General features: G+C 39.9%; 1 protein-coding gene across 1 annotated transcript in view; it reads left to right on the top strand.

Annotated features, from left to right (window-relative positions):
* heca (hdc homolog, cell cycle regulator) overlaps nt 1-13,527 on the top strand; it is a 188,422-nt gene that overhangs the window by 159,559 nt on the left and 15,336 nt on the right. Inside the window, exon 6 of the mRNA XM_071683023.1 lies at nt 1-13,527. This exon is cut by the window's left edge and continues 46,021 nt beyond it; it is cut by the window's right edge and continues 15,336 nt beyond it. The gene's annotated coding sequence lies outside the window, so the exon portion shown is untranslated.

Below are 13,527 nucleotides of genomic sequence, written 5' to 3'. Positions count from 1 at the left end.
AGGATCGGATACCATCTTTTGACTTGGGTGAAGGATCAGATACTATCCACTGACTTGGGTGAAGGATCGGATACCATCCGCTGACTTGGGTGAAGGATCGGATACCATCTTCTCTGACTTGGGTGAAGGATCAGATACTATCCACTGACTTGGGTGAAGGATCGGATACCATCCGCTGACTTGGGTAAGGGATCGGATACCATCTTCTCTGACTTGGGTATATACCATCTTTTGACTTGGGTGAAGGATCGGATACCATCCGCTGACTTGGGTAAGGGATCGGATACCATCTTCTCTGACTTGGGTATATACCATCTTTTGACTTGGGTGAAGGATCGGATACCATCCGCTGACTTGGGTAAGGGATCGGATACCATCCGCTGACTAGGTGAAGGATCGGATACCATCCGCTGACTTGGGTAAGGGATCGGATACCATCTTCTCTGACTTGGGTGAAGGATCGGATACCATCCGCTGACTTGGGGAAGGATCAGATACCATCTTCTGACTTGGGTGAAGGATCGGGTACCATCCACTGACTTGGGTGAATGATCGGATACCGTATATTGACTTGGGTGAAGGATCAGATACCATCTACTGACTTAGGTGAAGCATTGGATACCATTTTCTGACTTGGATAATGAATATGATACCATCCACTGACTTGGGTGATGAATTGAATACCGTATATTGACTTGGATGAAGGATCGAATACCATCCACTGACTTGGGTGAAGAATCGAATACCATCCTCTGCCTTTGTGAAGGATCAGATACCCTTCATTGACTTGGGTGAAGGATCAGATACCATTCATTAAATTGGGTGAAGAACTGACTACCATCCACTGACCGACTGAAGGATCAGATACCATTCATTGACTTGGATGAAGGATCGAAGACCATCCACTGACTTGGGTGAAGAATCGAATACCATCCACTTGACTTGGTAATGAGGAAACCATGTCACGTATATAATAATAACCTTAACACCACCCCCGGTGATTTTCTCCGTTCACAACAACATGACCTTAAAAATCTCAACTGCCTCTTACGAAACCTGAACCTAAACGACTCATTCTTGTAATCTCTTGGACACCAATTCTAATGACTGATGATGTCGACTAATTACTTTCCGACGTCGTAATGATGTCAGTCAAGACGCGAGCTCCTTAACACTCTTCGGAGAAGAAAAGTTACATCTTCATCATACGAGTATAGGCAATGTGTGAGATGCGTGCTTCAGAAACACCATCATTAAGCGAACTCATCATGAAAATGTGGGAATCGAAGATGCGATCGTGGACTTAAAAAAGAATCTTTTCAGCTATGTTAACCAACCACAGTCCCTCCAAGTCACTATAACTATATAAAAAAGACTCAGTTTATTCTTCTTTCGTATAGACCGTCATAGAAGCGCAGGGATCGGTATATAGATATCTATCTAAAGAGGAATTGCATTCAGATGGCTTAAGGTACAGATGATCATGGTGCTTGCTACCAACCTCAGCTAAGCTCAGTCACATCATATCATGATAAGGATTTTGGTTCTCAGTAGCTACATGACACAACACAACAACTCGAGTCGGGTGCAAAGGCATCTATATATATATATATATATAACCTTTAAGAGCAAGTTTAAGAAGTTCCTTGTCCCTTCAAAATCTTTATAGTGTCGAGTTTTCCTATCTCGAAGCGAATGTCAACCCTCGCATATTGGCTGGACGAACTAGAAATTCTACCCAGTACACTGCACACACCAAAGTCATTTCAAAACTCTTTGCACCTGACGGTATTTGACGATACAAAGTGTCGTACGGGATGACAGAAGTGGCTCTGGCCTCTCTGTATATCTCTCTCCCTGTCCATCTAAATCACTTTTGGACTTCGTTCAATTTTCCACCTTAACTAACAAAACTCAAAAGGCTTTATAGCCAATAACATGGCCTATGGCCCGAGCCACACACTCCTGTACACAATCTTCACTTTCCAGCAGTTAGTTCCATAGATGTAGCACTAAGCTGAATTCTGTATAGACTTTAGTGAATACAACAACATACTGTATTTCCTACACGACACACATCTATCTATCGTAGCCAGCTGTAGCCTGTCGTATGAGCAAGGAAAATCTAGGGTTAAAAAGAGGATAAGCATCGGGAAAATCAAAGGGCGAAGGGAGGATAAGGGAAAATCAAAAGCTAAGTGGTATAAGAAAGAAAAAAAATCAAGGGAGGATACGCAAGGGTAAAATGTAGTGAATAAACAAGACTAAGTGAGGTTAAAAATCTAACAATTAATAAAGATAAACAACAGGAAAATCAATTTACTAAAAAGATAAATAAGGGAAACAATTATTACAGTAGTAGTAAGCAAGGAAAAGACCAAACAAAATATATAAGAAGTAAATTCAATAAAAAAATAAGCAAATATAAAAGACAGGGAAAAATTGATTAAGAAAGACCATAGGGAAATCAAGGAGTAACGAAGGGAAAGTAAGGAAAAGATACAAGAAATATGTAATAAGGAAGAAAGACAAACAAATAAGGAATAAAGTAACACTGGATGAATAAGAAAAGGAAGAAACAAGCAGTAAAGATAAGATAATATGAACAAACAACGAAGGATTTAAAGCAAATAACGAATAAAGAATAAAATCAGCTGAGGAAATCATGCAAAAGAATAAGCAAAGTGACTGACGATAAACAGGGTAAAATGAAAGATAAATAAGAACGGAGAAAGAAATCTTGATAATCACAAGGAAAGAAAACGGGATAAGTAAGAAATGGTAAGGGGAGTGTAGCAGAAAACGGGTATAAGAAAGGAATAATAAAGAAATAAGTAAGAAAATACAAAGACGAAATCTAAAACGTAATGGAAGATAAACAAAAGAAAAAAATATTACGAATAATTAAACAAGAAAACATCGTGGAATAGTGGAATAAACAAGGGAAAAATAAATGAGAAATAAACAAAGAGAAAAATCAAGTTATAAGGATAATGGAAATTGGAAAATCGTCTGGTATAGAATAATAAGGAAGGGATAACAGATGTTAAGTGAGAATAAATAAGGGGTAAATGAAGAGTTTGATAAGTAAGGGGTACAACAAGTGTGCAAGAGGGGGTTACACGAGGGGTAAATCAAGTGTTGATGGAAACTAAATGAGGATAAAACAAGTGTGGACTGGAAATAAGTAAGGGGTAAATAAAGAACTGACGGAGAATTATCGGGGGTAGATAGAGTACTGAGTAAACATAAGTGAGGGGTAAATCAAAACGTGGAAAGGAAATGAGTTATGGGGGTAAGTCAAGTGTTGAGCGAGAAGTAACGGGGCAAATCGAGTGTTGGAGAAAAATAAGCAAAGGATAATTCAAGTGTGAGGGTAAATGATAAGGGGAAAATCAAGTGTTTATGGGGAAAAATGGGGTAAATCTAATACCAGAGAAGGTAAGGGGTAAATAAAGTGTTTAGGGGTAAAAAGGGAAAGTAAAGGGGAAAATCAAGTGCTTAAAGGGAAAAGGGGGGTAAATCTGATATTGGAGAAGGTAAGGGGAAAAGCAAGTGTTTAAGGGGAAAATGGAGGGTAAATCTAATAATGGAGAAGATAAGGGGTAATTCAAGCGTTGGAGAATATGTAAGGAGTAAATGAAAATTTGATGGAGAATATGGAAAGGAAAATCAAGTAGTTCATTATGATATGTAAGAAATAAATTAATTATGGAAAAGAATAAGTAAGGGGTTAATAGAATAGTGCTGGAAAAAGAATAAATCAAGTGGCATAGAAGAAATGGTAAGCAATAATTCAAGTAATGTAGAATAAGTAAGGGGTGAATCAAGTAGGACGAAATAAGAAAAGGATAAATGAAGTGGTAGATGAGGGAAAAAAAAAGTAAGGGGTAAATAGGGTGCTACGGAAAATTAAGTAAGGAGTAAATGAAGTGGTATGGAAGAATAAGTGAGGGGTGAATCAAGCGGTAGGGTCATATGAGTAAGGGATAAAACAAGTGATATAGAAGAATAAGCAAGAGGGAAATCAAATATTAAATGTGAATAAACAAAGGGTAAATCAAGTGATGGGCGAGACCAAACACAGGGAAATCCTAGAACAAGTAAGGATAAACAAGGAGAAGATATATAAGTTTAAAGGAAGGTTAAGGAAAAGCCCAAGAAATCAAGGAAAACTTGGCAAGTGAATAAACAAATGGCATGAGGACGTATAATGGAATAAACAAAGGGTAAATGAACTAAACTAGGAGGAATGACATGGATAAGCAAGAATGAGGCTGGATAAAGAAGGAGGACTAATGTAAGGAAGGATAAAGAAGGCATTAAGGAAAAAAGTGATAAACACATTGAAACAAGAGGAAAATTGCTCAAAAGAACTAATTATGTTTAAAGTACTTCGACTCACTTCTGATCCATCTAACTGTTAGGTTTAGTAATGGCAACATTATATTAGACACACGAGTGCATATCTTAGAATAATGTAGAATGAATAACTGACTCTTAAGAAAGAATATAATGAATCACTCGTTTTGCCCTCTCTTCTTTCCTTCGAGAAAGCGAAAGTAGTTAAAAGTAGTTAAGTGAAAGAAGCTGTGAGAATGAAGTTGGCTGACATCAGATTCGTTAACTTAAGACGATCTCACATTAATCTCTGGTCAGAATGTATTTTTTTTTTTTCTGGTTTGAATATGAAAGATGAAAGTGGATTGTCAGGGGGGAAATGTGCAGGTGTTGTGAACTCTTGGCATATCGAGTATTTCTGGACATCTAGTTTGATTATATATATATACATATATATATATATATATATATATATATATATATATATATATATATATATATATATATATATATATATATAATTTTCATACATATTTACCATATCAAATTAATGGTTGTGAGCGATAACACTTAACATAATATTTGGCGTTGAAGTTTTGTATATTGGGAAAAAAAAAGATGGAAAAAAAACAATCTGGATATTGAAAAAAAAACAACAACAAAGCAATGCGCCATGTGTTTGTTTGTTTGTTTGTTTGTTCCTATGTGTGTGCGTGTGTATGTCTGTCGAGGTCAAGTCCTAGTAGTGCCATAGTATGATTTTCCGCACTAACGTGATCTTCCAGTGAAGTTTCTGGCCGCAAGGGTAATATAGTGCTATGTGTTAAGCGGTATATCATATATGTTAACTTTAACCCCCTTTCGCTTTAGGTAAGTGTAAGTCAGTATGCTAATTTGTGTAGGTTAGTATCTCGTAGCTTTATATCACTATCGCTAAGTTAAGGCGACAAGTATATCCAGAAACTTAATTTGACCCGATGATGAACAAAAGCCAGACTATTGGTTCTAGGGAGAATATCTTTTGTTTATATATATGTGTGTAATCACTAACCCCTATTGATATTGACTGGCCCAGACCAGCTGTTTTATCTTAAGGAGATTCTTAAGTTTCGCAAGTGTAAGGCGCAGTTATGTAGCGTAAGGGACAAAGCTTTGTGCTTCTGTGGACTTTTTTCTTCCTTCCCTTTTTTCTAAGTTTCATCTGGAGTGTAACAGATAGTAACTACACACACAGGGAGAGATGTGCTATGTAAGGTTTTTAGCCTAAGAATTTTCTAGATTGATTGACATGCTATGCATTAAGTTAGAATCGTGTTTCTCACTGGCCAAGACTTTAAACACTGTATGAAGGCATTCGCTAAGCTGTTTTATTCGAGAGCTGGTCAAGGACCACATATTATTTGTAAGAAAAAAAATAAAAAAAAAAGGTAAAAGGCTTGTAAACCTTAAATCTGTGCGAGATTAGTGTAAGCGCTTGAATCTTTCGTAGGGACGAGAGATTACTTCCTAAGGGATAAGGTCTTTGTGTAAGGGATAAGGTCTTTGTATAAGAGATAAAGCTTTGAGTATGGGATAAGGTCTTGTGTAAAGGGTAAGGTCTTTGTATAAAGGGTAAGGTCTTTGTGCAAGGGATAAGGGCCTTGTGTAAGGGATAAGGTTTTTGTGTAAGGGATAAGGGTTTTGTATAAGGGTAAAGGTTTTGTATAAGGGATAAGGTCTTTGTGTGAGGGACAAGGTCTATGCAAAAAGGTTAAGGAGGATTTAGTGACTGGTGAGGGTGTGGGGTGTGTTAGTATCATAAGGGTAAAACTTAGGGTAACGCCTTAGTGCTGGAGAGGGGAAGGTGCCGGATGCCTTGTTTAATCTAAAACTTCGATTATCCGGAATCTCAAGTGTTCCGGATCTCCTTCATTCGGAAATCCGTAAAGCGTCTACAACTTGCATTAAATCGCTGGAATTTCACTTAGATACGTAGGGAAATCAGACCAAATTAAATCAATCATGTCCATGAAGAATAATACCAATAATGGTAAACCACAATAAGAAAACGAAGGCGAGTGTTCATAACTTGAGGAACTTTTATTATAAGAGACGGAACAGTGAAACGGAACTTCAGAGACAGACCTCAGACAGGTGCCTCTTGCGGCAAAAGGAAGGGGGTTCAGAACCCCTTCCCCAGTAGCCACAAGCGTGTTATGATGCTCAGACAGGAGTCACAAAGATGTTCAGATTGTGTTGGTAGCAAAGAGAGGATGTGTGAGGGGAGTTGATACATGAGAACTGCTCTTAAAGATGTGTAGCGGATGAGAGGAAAAGACAGGTTGTGAGGTTTCAAACTATTCTGGTCATGGTAGTGCGACTATTTCAGGAAAGGGAAAGATTGGACTCTGGTTTATCCTACTTGGAGAATGAGCAGTGGGTAAGGAATAGAAGAAACGCTGTCCAGAGGAGAAAGAACAGGTGGAGGCGAGAGTGGAGGAGTGGAGGCGAGAGTGGACGATTGTGACTTTGTTTATTAAAAGACAGATCAACAGATCCCTATGATGAATTCCCGGCCTTCCACACAGTCATCTAATCTTCATTGTGATTCATTTTTCCCAAGTTCTAATTATACATATATATTTTCCCCCCGTTTTGTGTTCATTAACTTGTATCATAGACTCTTCAACTGCCTTCTTAGAGATGTATATAGCAACTCTTTCATGTGCTTGATTCTAGTTTTGATGGTGTGTGTGTGTGTGTGTGTGTGTGTGTGTGTGTGTGTGTGTGTGTGTGTGTGTGTGTGAGTGTTTCCCCAGCGTGTCTGGGGTTTTTGTGATGTCGTGAGCAGGGGGAAGCGAATCGTATTGGTGCGTATAATCAATATTTGTAGATTTTCTTTCATTATTGATATATCTTTTTTCTTTTTTTAAGTGAGCAGAGTGTTGTGCTTTTGTGGGAAGACTATTCAATATTCGGTTGGTATTATGAGAGAAGTAATTCTGGGATGTTCATGTCGTACAGTCGACGTGTGAAGAACAGGAGAACATCAGAACGTAGGCGAACCAACTCTTTTTTTTTTTTTTTTTTCATCATCACCATCAGTATAACGAAGGGAAACAAGTTGTCAACCGCGGATTAACATGGAAATATTTTCCCGGGGCGAAGAGGAAATAATTGTCGTGTTGGGAAGCGAGGTGGTGGTGGGGGCGGAGGGGGTTGTGGGTCTTCCTCCACGTCTCCTTGACGAATGCAGGGGCGGTCGTGTGGGATCCTGCAGCCGGTTCCTGCAGGGGTGAAGGAGGGTTGAGGGGCACCCACCACCACCTACCATCCACCATCTTCACTACACCGGCGTAGGTCAGCTATCTCGGCGACCAGAAGCGCGGGGGGGATGTTATCATAATTACACAAAGATAGAACATTAGGATTGCAGTCATCTTAAAATGAACTTTGAGCGATTTACTGGAATTAAAAAAAAGGGGGTATCTCAGACGAGGTTGTAAAGATGATAACTGAGACTGGTAATTTAGCGAAGGAGGATGAATAATGAACCACACTGATGAATAGTGAAAGATACGAGTGAATTAGGGAATATTGATACACACCAGTAAAGAAACACGACAAACACAGGCAACAACAGACATAAAATGGTAATGAAAGGGAGAAGAAGAAAAGATATAGGTTATGAAACATAGAGGGAAGGAAGTGGAAACTAAAAGAAAAGAAAAAGAAAATGAAGGGACGATAGATACATGTGTGTCTGGATGGAGGTTGGCGGCCTCCATGCGTGTTTCGGGTGACGAATGCAGGCCTACCAACACGAACGTCTGGAGGGGTGACCCAGGCCACGCACGGAGGTCAATTTACATACAGACCTCAGGGGCAATTAGCAGAACCTTTGGTAATTAAGATTGTAATCCTGGTAGTAAAAGATAAGGTCAGACGACGATAATGTAAGGGGGGAGAAATTGAGGTCATGATATTAATGATTCGAATGATTATGATGATGATTGTGGTGATTATAGTGATGGTGATGATGATTATAGTGATTAGAATGATTGTGATGATCATAATGATGATGACACTGATGACTGTGGTGATTATAATGATGATGATGATGATGATGATGATGAACGATGGTATATGTGACTTATTCTCTCGCTGTTGACCACTTCTTGTGATTATGTATATATATATATTGTTACGAACTTTATACTTATTCTAGTGAGGTCGCCAATTACATATATATATATATGTTACAAATACTATACTGATCCTTGTCGTTTCAAGGACATTAGATTTGCTATGTTACACAACACAGGATAACACTATCTTAAAGTCATGGGATTAAATCAAACACCAGCATTAAACTACTTATAATGAAAGAACTAAGGAGTACAAAATAAACACATGAATCAGGAACAAATCATTTACGTTAACACTGAACATGAGTCTAACATTCCAGATAAGATTTCAAACCAGGAGATCTCTTTCCTTTATGACAATTTATCTTCGATAACATGATTCAAGATACACTTATTGTTAGACACTTCTATGACAAGTTACAATACTCCATGACACTCGAAATTAAATGACAGAGGCGATACAACACCGTAGGGTCTACATCGCGCACTTCACTCGGGTTTCGGGGTTTGGGACAGAGGGAAAACTACTTACCTCGCTGGGATAGAGAGGGAAAAAATCGAGGCTCAGTGAGTGTCAGAGGTATTTATTACAAATAAGAACGAGCGTCCACCCTGGTACCCTACAATATTACTCTTGATTGGCTATGAGCCTAAGATCCAATTGTGATTGGAGGAGGGTGGTATCCGTGAAACTGCTGGTTGGTTGGAGGATCCTAAGTCCGTCCCACATCTTGCCTAAAGCTCAACCTCCTCTGTTATCTTGTTTATGACAGCGGCGATGATGTACGGGATGACATACCCCGTACGCTGACTGACAATTTAATCTCACGCCTCTAATAAGGGTCCAGGTGCGGAGGGACTGGTCGCCATCTAGTTTCAAAACAGGATTATTAAGCCTAATGCTCGGTTAGGGAAGTAAGGTCCGAGCCAATAGCAGAGGAAGACCCTAATCCTCGGCCTGATAAGAAATAACAACAACACCAGACACAAAGACACACACATACATATACACGAACATGTTGGCACACACGCACACATATGTTCGTAACAATATATATATATATATGTATATACGCTTCTTAAGAGTGGTGAATAGGAACTGAGAATGGCAAATGCACTAACGAATCCTGGCGCTACTAAATATAAATGCCTTTTTAAAGGCCTCTTAAGCTTTCTTATTTTTATGATTAGGATTATTTTTTATCTTTTCTTCCTTGAGGCCGAAATTACCTGATTTTTTTCTCTGATGATATTGACGAATGCAGGGTCTTAAGTTTATTGAAAATCATATTAATGAAAAAAAAGAATTTAAATTCTGGAGGAGTGAATATCACTAGGGAGAAAATTCTGTAATTATCCACTCAGAACAGCCTACTGATTAAGAATGATAGCTTCTGATTAATTAATTACACTAAAGATAATTCCTTTTCTTTTGATATCTCTTTATGGAAGAGCTACGAAGCTATGAATGTAATCTAGAGTGTAAGAAAATGTAATTATAATTACGTTTAAGTTTAAATGGTTTGCTACGGAAAGGCTTTTTCTTTTTTCTAGGATTACTTAAGAGTGGATTAATTTAGATGATAGGGAACGAATCTTTATGGAAGATAGAGATATATAGATATACGAAGAGTGAAGGAAAATGGTTATATACTTAGAGAGATATATAGATATACGAAGAGTGAATGAAGATGATGGTTATATATTTAAAGTCTATAATAGAGAAGTTGAAGAATATAAAAAAGACAAATGAGATGCGAGTTGATGTAGAACGGGAATGTATCGTGAAATGAACAATGAAAAAGTCTTGACGTCATCCGTAAATTTGTGTAAGAACTTTTTTTTTCTTTTATGCATTTTTCATTTTCTCCTTCATGATTTCTGTACTTTTAAGTTCGTTTTTTCCTTTTTCCCTTTTTTTTTCTTTCCCGCCCAAGATGTTATGCGAACGAGACCAACGAGCGAGACCGAAGGGGGGAAAGAGACGCGTAATTACAGTCTCTCTCTCTCTCTCTCTCTCTCTCTCTCTCTCTCTCTCTCTCTCTCTCTCTCTCTCTCTCTCTCCCTCTCTCTCTCTCTGTCTCTCTCTCTCTCTCTCTCTCTCTCTCTCTCTCTCTGTCTCTCTCTGTCTCTCTCTGTCTCTCTGTCTCTCTCTCTCTCTCTCTATTGTTTTCTCAACCTATCTCTCCTTATTCTATTTCTTCCTTCTTCCCCTCCTTCTTCTATCTATTATGTTTTTGCTTTCTCTCCATTCCTTTCCTCTCTCTCTCTCTCTCTCTCTCTCTCTCTCTCTCTCTCTCTCTCTCTCTCTCTCTCTCTCTCCCCCTCTCTTTCAGTAACCCCACCACGACTGGCGCGCCCCCCCACCACCCCCAAGCCCCACCCTTCGTTCGTTCGCAGTTAGAATGATCGCTCATTTACCTTGCTTTATATTCTTCTCTGCTCTGTGCAACATATTGGTAATCCGTGGGCGCTGGCCAGGGTGCACCCATGCCTGGAGCAGCCAGGCCAGCAGTGACAGAAGACAAGAGCGTCGAAGGAAGCAGAAGAGAAAGCAACTAGGGGGAAAAGACACCTTTTTTTTTTTCTTTTGAATGTTGGACGAAGTTTTTTTTTGAAAGATGGTTCTAAAAGACAAGAGAGGCAGATAATAACTCAGTTGAAGTAATTTTGTTGATGGTGTATCTTCAGGTGGACCTGATCGACGTGAAGGGTGGATTTTGAACGCATGTGAGATGAGATGAGCGAGTAAAGAAAGAAAATGAGGTCGGGAGATTCTATATTTCTTTTTAAGGAGAGTTTAATCATTCTCACTATTGCCAATAGTCTGTCCTTTGTTAGGTATTGTTTACTTGTTTGTGTTAGACTTGCCTAGGTCATCGTGGCCGTCAACATGTCATATTATAATCTAAAGATGTTAAGAGGATAATTTCTCCTACCACATAAACAATGTACACTCTTAACTGTTATACATCTCGCTGTCTGTGTTTATATATATAGAGAGATAAATTTAGCCCTTGTGTATTGCTCTGTGACTAGTTTATAGCTTAGATTTCCTCAACTTTCTTGTTTCTTTTCCTTTCTTTCTACCCCCACAAAGTTTGTATTCGATGATGGTTCTCGCAACGCTAGGTGTGTGTGTGTGTGTGTGTGTGTGTGTGTGTGTGTGTGTGTGTGTATGTGGCTCTCTATCAACGTTAGCTTCTTATTTCCGTAGTCATTTTCCCCCAGCGAGCGGTTGAGAGACCGCCCCCCACCCACCACCCCAAACTGTTGTCGTGTTTTAAGTTTAATTCCAAACGGTGACTGTACCTCCAACTCACTGCACATATTGATATGTACCTCATCCAGTGACATAGATGGAAAATCTTTTCCTTTCTCTTTATTATGTTATCAGTTCGCAAGATTATTAAAAAAGGGGCTAAGATTTAAACCCTCCTAACCCCCCCCCCCACTTCCCCTCTCCCCTTTTTTTTTTTTCTTCTTTTCCAATCGCGATTTTTTGTCGTAGTTTTGTGCTCAGAATGTCCTATGAGTAGAATACGTAGCTTTTTTTGCAAGATCAGAAGCTCGAGGCGGATCTACAGCTCGGGGTGAAGTTCAGGTGATAAGCCAATAGTTGGGGGTCACTTCCTGGCAAGAGGATCTACCACGTTAAGAGGCACGTCCCTCCCTCCCTCGCTCCCTCGCTGCCACACACACACACACACGCGCACCCCACCAGGAGGCGCTGTCGCCTCACTTCCCCGTCAGGAGCAAAGACAACGCGTCGAGACCTTCTTGATCGCAGTAGGAAAAACTGACAAGCGCACAGTGGGTTGAGGGTGACTCTATGCACACACACGTCCTTTAAGCACAAAAAACCTCTGGACCACGTGGCAACCCCATACAATTAAGTACCACCAACGTCCTATCTGTGACGTGTTCTTCCTCTCAAGGCCCTGTTCTCGAGAGCCAGTCTACCACCACAGATGGAGCGATGCAGGTACGATCCAAGCGCACAAATTATGCGGATACAGTTGACAGGAAAGTCTTCATTGTGGTTCTTTGTACTCGTGGTGTGGAGTCGGTGTTCAGAGGGGGATCTCATTGACAAACTCACTCACACATACTCATGGTGGCAGATCAGTGGAAAAGAGATTTTTTTCACACAACACACACATCACTCCCCATCCTTTGAGTGGCCGACGTATTTTAGATTGGAGGCTCGCAGTTAAAAAAGAAAAAAAGGAAAATAAGATTTAAAGGCGATAATCAGACGCACCCAATTGGGAACCATTTTCTTCCGAGTCTCTCATTCCCCGCAGTGTTGAGCCGAGGTGCCGCCTGTGAGCTAAGTGTTTCTTGGCGCTAACTGTCTTGTGTTGCGGCCGAGTCGTGTGTTGTTACGTCGACTCGTTGCCTCGGAACACAGCGGGGAAACGCGGGTTGTGGGGGAGGGGGGAGAGAGAGAGAGAGAGAGAGCTGGCTCAAGGCCTCTTCTTCTTCCTCCTCCTCCTCCTCCCCCCCCCCCATCCGGACCAAGCGTAGTCTCCCACTCCACCTCAAGTCATCTCCTCCTCAAAGGTTTTCCCTAACGAGATTTGCCCTCTTTTTAATGCCTCAGGGTCGGGGTTCTTAGACATCCCTTGTGGGCAACAAGACGGCAACCAACCAACCAACCAAACCTCCATCCTCTCTTCCACCCCCTTTTTTTTTTTCTCTATCGCCTCAATGAAATTCGTTCTGTGATCGGTCTGAGCTTTTAAATATATATATATATATAGAAAGGAAAATAAAACGGGGCCTTTCCAGCGGGTTAGATGGTGTGTAAGGGGACACACGATTTCACAAGGGATGAATCAGTGTCTTATGAACTCTTTCTTCTTTTCTTTCCCCCCAATTTGGTTGATCTCTAACTCTCCTTACGGAGGGATGTCTACTACCCAGTAACCTTGTGCTGAGTCAAGAAAACAAATGAACAAAAAAATAATAATCTTTGTACTCACAGGGAAATACACGCGGAATATAAAGGAGAAAGGAAGATAAAAAAGAAGAAAAATATCATACATGTCTTCTT

Source organism: Panulirus ornatus, chromosome 3 (assembly GCF_036320965.1).
Source record: "Panulirus ornatus isolate Po-2019 chromosome 3, ASM3632096v1, whole genome shotgun sequence".
Taxonomy (NCBI): Eukaryota; Metazoa; Arthropoda; class Malacostraca; order Decapoda; family Palinuridae; genus Panulirus; species Panulirus ornatus.
This window is presented reverse-complemented; position numbering and strand designations above follow the sequence as displayed.